Consider the following 7,672-nt stretch of genomic DNA (forward strand, 5'->3'; position numbering starts at 1 on the left):
TTTGTGTATTTAATTATGACCATTATATTGTATAAAGCTGGTATCGACTGGTCTGTGCAAATACAATAAACCTTATATATCGCATACTAAGCTGCCCTTGAACAAGTGGTAACAAAGCTATCAAACTGAAGGCACCTACTCTGACAAGGAACAATGCTAACTAATTGCCGCTTAGCCAGCTAAACAGAAGGCAGGAGCCAGCATATTTGTTGCAGGTACATCCTGTTTCTTTGTACCAGCTGGAATACTCCCTAAGAAACCAAATCATTGCATCTGTAAGATTATTTCAGAACTTCCAGTGTTAGAACTCAAAATCTCTGGTGGGGGCACAGATGGAGACAATGCTGTCACTGTTTAAGGTTGCTACTGGAAACAGATTGAGTCCAATAATCAGACTGGACAAGGAATGTCTACAAGTGCACTTTGCCTAACCAACAGTGGCAGGCTTCTTGGCTCCCAGTGATAAATGTACAGGCTGTGTCTTGCATCTCATTTTCAAGTTTGGCAGGCTAACATAATCTGTTAATGAATGGAGACATCTTTAAGCATGCAGTTGGATGCCAACAATAGTTGGTAATCCTCCACATCTATCTTATTTCATTCGGTTTACAATTCAAGCAACAAATAAACTGCCGATACTTGGCCAGCAATACTCATGTGACTGTAAAAGTGGTGGAAAGTTTAAACAACAACAACAATACCCATATCAAATCTGATGCTACTTGAGAGACTTAAATCATCCTCTATGCTATAGACAAGGAAGGCATATGATAAAACATTTGGCCAGTGTCTGTTCACACACATGCCTGGGTAGTTTGGGGGCAAACCCACGTCTGCTGCCAGATGGCACTTTTGCTCCTCAGCAAAGAACCCTTTGAGATGGTTTTAAGTAGCCACTCACTCTGAGCCCACACATACACTTATCACCCGCACATACACATGACTCTCTCTCTCTCTCTCTCTCTCTCTCTCTCTCTCTCTCTCTCCTCTTATCTCCTCCCTTCCCCTCTCATATCAATGTTAACCCAATGCCTTGTAGGTGGGCATAGACCTTTTTCCTTTGTCAAGGAAATGAGGTAACAAAGGAAGGTTGATGAAGCCCCAGAGAACAATAACCACAGAGATACCACTCTTCTCCTCCACCACCCTTTCCTAATGGTTCCCTGTAAGAGGAACAGTCCTGAACTATTTTAATCTTTCATAAGCTTACTTATGAAGTAAGTAATTTATTACTTAATTCACTACTCAGTTCTGAATTTAGAGTGATAATGGCAATCATAATGACAGAAGCGGATGTATAGCAATCTTATCTCGATCACTCCTAAAAAATAATGGTCCCTGCTGCTCATCCAAAAGGTCTGGATGGCTATGGGACAGGGCTTGGCTAACAATTGGTGAACAATTAGCTTATATTGTGTACTTCCTGGTAAATATATCATACTTGACTGTGCCAACAGTGCAACAAAATGGAAAATAAATGGGAATGTAGTCACCCATTCTGTTACTAGAACTCAGTGGCTAAAATCCTTTTGCTTAGCAGAGTAAGTTGCACTAGAGTAGACCCAGTGCAGATGTGGTGACTCAGCTTCCTCATAAGTTCCAGAGATTCAGTGGGCTTACCCTAGTTGAGACTTACTCTGCTAAGCAAAAGGATTTCAGCCACTGTTCGTGTTTGTGTGCAGATGAAAGTCTCCCTTCATTTGGTTAGGTCAGAACTTCACTTGAGGATGTTAGTCTTTCTCCACTTTCTCCCTTGAGTTTTTCGTTATTATTTGTTGGTCTGGGGCCACCACAAAAATTTGTTAACAGGGGCATAGAATTGATCAGACCCTGTCTTTAGGAGTGGACCAGAGCGAATGCCCAGTGGACATCAGTTTAACCTAATATACTTCAAACAAATGTGGTTTAAGCATGTGCCAGTTCATCCTGGATTTCACCAAAAACATAATATGAAAAATAATTCAACATTATTAAAAGAGAGCTAAAATTATGAGCATGTATTAACTCTTGGGTGGAGAATTGTTTTTCGGGAAATGGAGGTTTATTTCTCTTTCTAAGGCACATCAGCTTGACTGTGAGTTATGAAGTTTTTGCATCTTGTATGCTGAACTATGCCATTGAAACTGTGTGAGTGTGACTGTGCGTATCTGTAGAATAAAGCATGAAACATTAAGGAATAGGAGATTTCATTTTTTCATTCATCAATTTACATTGCAAATTTTGCATTCCTTTCATGTTGTGATGTTAATGATTTAGTGGTTACGATATACCCAGAGGTATATCTATTTTCATAAGCCTAAAGGGATAAAACAATTAATCAGCTAACTATAGTATTTGTTAATACCAAATAAGGTGACATATATTTCCTACCCAAGGGTAATTGCCAGTTCTTCTTTGTTTTAATGGACCTTTAGGATAGTTGTTCTAATTAATGGATTCAGATGATCTAATGATGCCTCAACATAATAAAGTATGTCCTACTCTGTAGAGAATAATATTTTACAATGGATTTTTTGTATATTTTCAGCTTTTGAAACAAGAAAAACACAAAGGAGTTAGATTGTATTCCTGTGCAATTTATAGCCAATAATGCTTTTGGAGGGGGATAATACATAATTATTCCAGCTAGAGATGCACTACATTAAATTGTCTTTAAGCCTAAAACTGTATAAATCTGTATGATAAAAATGTTGGTTAAACGACATGGTTTCCCCCCCACCCCGAAGTTTTCCTTTAAGAAATAGGAAAGGATAGTGAATATGCATGAAACAGACCTGTGCAAGATTTAAGTCAATAAATCACTAGTATCTATCAGCAAGTACACATGAACTGAAGCAACTGAAAACTGTGAAATAGGATATGCTCAGCTTCTGGAATTAACGTAAGAAATTCTCATTCTTTTATGTCTGTGTAAGAATGGTTTTGCACAGGATAAAATGAACTGCAGAGCAAGGAGGAACAAATATGAGGTATCAGGAATACCTGAATCTGAAAGTAAAAAAATTTAAAATATCATCCAGCAGTAGCAAAACTGTTTCTTTAACCTTTGAAATATGACCTGGGAGAGCTCCAAAATTTTCCTGCTTGTTAGGAACAGCGATCTCTGGTCTTCTCAATTGGACATGGTTAACACAAATACAGTTCATACAGTTAAAGTACATTTTCTGTCTTTTCTTCTCTTCTTAAGTGGGTCAAGGAGTCTGATTTCCCATTGCATCCCAAGTCTTGTTGCCTTCAGCTGAGTTCTGGTGGATCTTTGTATTCACCATCACTAACTGCAACTGACAGTCTGACAGGACCTATAGGGCCAAGCTGGGAAAATGGAGTTGCTTTGCAATCAGTGGATCAAAACCTAACACATTCCTTCCTTGTTCCAAGAACACAGCTTCTGAGCTTTTCACCAGCTGCTACCAATACAAGAACAACTTTGTCTTCACTGCAAATGAGATGTGGACCTACTAGTGGTGGAGTACCTAGGTGGCATCCAGGGTTGGAATGATATGTCCGTTGGCAGTCAGGTAAGCCAGTGTTTGGATCCAACACTCTGTGCTGTTCCAAGAGTACTCAACTGTATCCAATAAAGCCATTTAGTTTCCATCCAATATTTTTCTTTTCCTCCAAGGCCTGACCATAACTTATTTTTTGCCTGGAAGTGCAATCACTGTAATAATCATTCTGCCCTCCCAAGCACAGTGGTGGCCTTTACTGTTTGTGGTCTCCATATTACGCTTTTATGCTCCTGAACCAATGGAAAATCATTCCAATTCCAGATCAGTGCATTCGGAGTTAATGTTAGATTCATCTTAATAAAAGAACATGAAAGTGTATGGGTTGTTTTTTTTTTTTTTTAAATCGTTCTATGCATCCAGCTGTAAACTGATTGAATTTTATCTTCTGTTTATTTGTAGTCCTTTGGATCTCAGACTCTCAAATGTCCCTTAACAGCTGCAATAAATCCCAGAAGTGTTGAGTCCGATTTAACCAACCAATATCTCAAATAAAAGCTCTGTAAGGGAATTTTACAGAAGTCAAAGCAACTCTTGCTCATACATCAAAAGAAGAGATAAATTGCAAGGAGAAAGGATGTTAAAAGACTCCACCTTTCCCACTCCCAGTGAAATACACACATCTACCAAATCAGTGAGGACTGAGAATACTTTTTAGCAAGTAACCAGATAATTCAAAGTTTCAGTTGTCTTAATTCATCAGCAGTTCCATAACCTGTAAGTGATGGAAGCTGAGACCAAGTAGCTAGATAGGAACTGAGTAGTCAGTAACAAGTCTGAAAGATTCTACTTATTCACCTGCAGATATCTATTTTATTGAACTCCATCTTTTCTTTAGCAATTTAATGACCTATCTGAATTGTTCTGTCTTATGCTTCCCACACTCTTGTTAAGTAAAAAAATAATTTTGGATTTGCATGAGTGTTCTCATGCTCTTCCACTGTGTCTTGTGGTCCCATATCCTCCCCCCGGTGTATAATGGTAGAAAAATGTGGATTACATTATTACATTTATTTATGTAATCACTTACACTATTAAATCTATTAATAACAGCCAGTTACCTAAATGAAGAATGGGACAAACCACAGACTTTCTCTGCTGTTCTATGATGACCAAACTAGATGTTGAGGGAAATGTATATTCCTGGTGATTAAAACTTGTTTGTTTCTCTGATTTTGTTTGTTTCTCCAACAAGAATGTTGTGGCTATTTTTGTCTCACCAATCTGGCTTGCAATGCAGACATGACTGTTTACCATGAGTGTTCACCAATTTATAATCAAAGAGTAACTAAATACAACATAAGGAGATAAATAAAAACACATGTTGTAACAAATAATTGTTTGTCACCACTTGAGATGGCACTATGTCTAAACAGGTACTAAGTAATGTTATCAAATGTAATCTCAGGAATGCTGCCTGAATTATTTCACCCTTTCATGATTAGAATGTAAGACTTGGAGGACCCAGGTTCAGATTGCCGCATAAGTAACTTGGGACCAGACACACTTTGTGTGATGTCCTTGAAAGAGTTGTTTTTGAAGATCATTTTCAACTCATTATTATATGGTTAAACGGAACTAAACTTGTGACTGGGGTACAAATCAGGCTAGCTCCACTAGCCTGTACTGTAATTCTCCATGTTGAGAGTCAAAGGCTGAAGAAGAACTCTTCTACTACACATGGAGACTCCCTACATAACTAAGAACACTGAGTGTCCCTAATCACACAGAGAGCCTCCACAATTACTGCAGGTTCTCTTATTCAAATTGTTGCTCTGCATGCGTGGGATGTGATAACAGAAGAGGCATCTAGACTCCTCCTTTTCCTCCCTATGCATGCCATTATGAATAGATGCTTGAATAGGGCTAAATAAGGGAGGAGGAGAGTTGTGTATGCTATCCTCAGCTCATTGAAGAAAAGATGGATCACAAACTTTTAATTAGTAACTAAGCAAAAATATAAGCAATAAATAAAAAGTTTTGTTCAGTCGCTTAAGAATATTTCAAGCCAATACTCATGAATGTTCTATATCTATTCAGATTTATCATGTTTTGGGGTTTGGGTATAACCCTTACAACAGTCTAAAATGGTACAGAGAAGCAAGATGACAAACTGCATAAAAACAACAATTTAGGGAAGACATGCAGTCGAGAGACCATTTTATCTAATTTACATATGATTGAGTGGCATCTCCTAACAATGCTGAAAGGGGCTGTGTGATTATGGTTTCACAAACCAGATTAGCATATTTTCTACAGTTTTCCAACTTCTAGAGAGTTTTGTGCAATTTATTAGTCTGAGCGTTCTAACCAAGAATATCTGCTGTACTATCAACTAATAGGGCATAACGTTAAAGCAGCCATATTCTGTATTTTGTCTTCCATGGAACTGTAGTTATTCTCTGAAATACTTCATGAAGCAGATTTTTCTTTTTAAAAAAATCTATATTGGCATCCTGACAAAAGAACAGAATCTTTTGGAAGCATTTGTTCAATTTCTACTTTTTTCCTACCCTAATTTCAATTTTTATTGCTTCATTCTGAATATACTGATTAAAGTAATATTAAGGCCTGGAAAGCGTTTGCCAAAGAAATTGAAAGAGTGAAATTATGTATATTTAATTAGATACAGTTCTTATTTAGGCACAACTCCTTCATGTTCTTTAAGGTTGAATTCTTATCAAATAAACTCTTAAATCACTCATAGTTTATTAGCCAACCCTTGGGGGGAAAACACTTTAATATTTTAAACCTGTTCCATAAAAATGAAGCTAATCTGCCATGTAGCTTCAGTTCCAGAACATTATTCACAATTTTAGAAAGTGCAAACAAGCCCCCAGATCTGAGAATTACTCTAACTAAAAATGCCATTTCTTATGTGAAGTGACAGGGGAAAAAATAAGTCAATCTACTTTTTAGGTAATCAAATCTTAACAAAATATTGGTAAGCAAGAGAATGCATGATAAATTTTTGGCACAGGTTGGAATAATAGATGCTATATCATTTTGAGTTTGGAAACCGTAATCACCCTTCAAGTACAAAGCCACACTACAGGGGCTGGTGCCCAGGGGAGAGGTACTGAAGAGGTTTCTTCTGCAACTCCCCATGCACCTTCTTTTTACACAACTGGGTCACAGACACATTCTTGATGTGGCATCTGGTGTGGTCAACAGGGGGAAAAGAAGAAGCCAGGTTTCCAGACACTGTGGGCATATCCAGATGGGAAACATGGGAGTGGTCTGTTTCATGCTTAAAAGGTTCATATCTTTAGTGTGGTGTATTTTCTCTTTCACATGCACAATCCTCCTATTCACACTGATTTATTTATTTATTGCTTGGAAAAGATCTTTGGATTCCTCCAATTTATCTCCCTTTCAATTAATGATACTCCCTTTCCTGCCCCCTTGGTGATTTTCTTTTTTGGGGGCGGGCGGTAAATAAAGTAAATAACATAGCAAGATAGCAAAATAGCAGTGCACCTTCCTAGCATGGTACACACAATACTGCCAATGTATCTTGTTTATCTAGAGTAATGCTGCATCAATAGGAGTATAAATAGTAGAGGAAAACAGATGAAGTTCTTCATCATCCCTTTCAGTGCTACAACCCATCAAATTCATTGGTGGGCTGTCACCTCAGATATGACTGTCCACAGCTCTATTTGGGTGTGAAAAATTATCCACATAGGATACAGAATGGAATAATTAGGAGTGCTCTGAATCTCTCACTCTCTCTCTCTCTCTCTCTCTCTCACACACACACACACACACACACACACACACACACACACACACACACACACACACACACACACACACACATGCACACATGCACACATGCACACATGCATACACACAAACCCCAAAACTATAGCCCTAGTGCTGTGCCAAAAAGGAAAGGGACAACTCTAAAAAGAGGTGGGATTGATCATGTTAAGTCAGAAACACATGTGGATGCCATAATTTGATTCAAACCAAACAAAACCAAAAACAACCAAAAGAGTAAGTTATATGTCTATCTGTAAGTGCCCAGAATAACATCTGGCTCTCTCCTCACTACACTGCTGCTAAAATGTATCTGTAGGGTTTTTATTACAGGTCATATTGTTGTTTGCAAGATGGCAGACAGCTGACCCTCTGTATGCAACTGGTCTCCCTTCACTTAA

General features: G+C 38.0%; 1 long non-coding RNA gene across 1 annotated transcript; it reads left to right on the forward strand.

Annotated features, from left to right (window-relative positions):
• Positions 1-1,112: 1,112 nt before the first annotated feature.
• LOC144583246 (uncharacterized) lies at positions 1,113-7,336 on the forward strand. Its single transcript, XR_013536942.1, has 2 exons — positions 1,113-3,518; positions 3,909-7,336. It is a non-coding gene; the product is annotated as an uncharacterized LOC144583246 (long non-coding RNA).
• The last annotated feature ends 336 nt before the right edge of the window (positions 7,337-7,672 follow it).

Source organism: Pogona vitticeps, chromosome 5 (genome assembly GCF_051106095.1).
Source record: "Pogona vitticeps strain Pit_001003342236 chromosome 5, PviZW2.1, whole genome shotgun sequence".
NCBI classification, from domain to species: domain Eukaryota; kingdom Metazoa; phylum Chordata; class Lepidosauria; order Squamata; family Agamidae; genus Pogona; species Pogona vitticeps.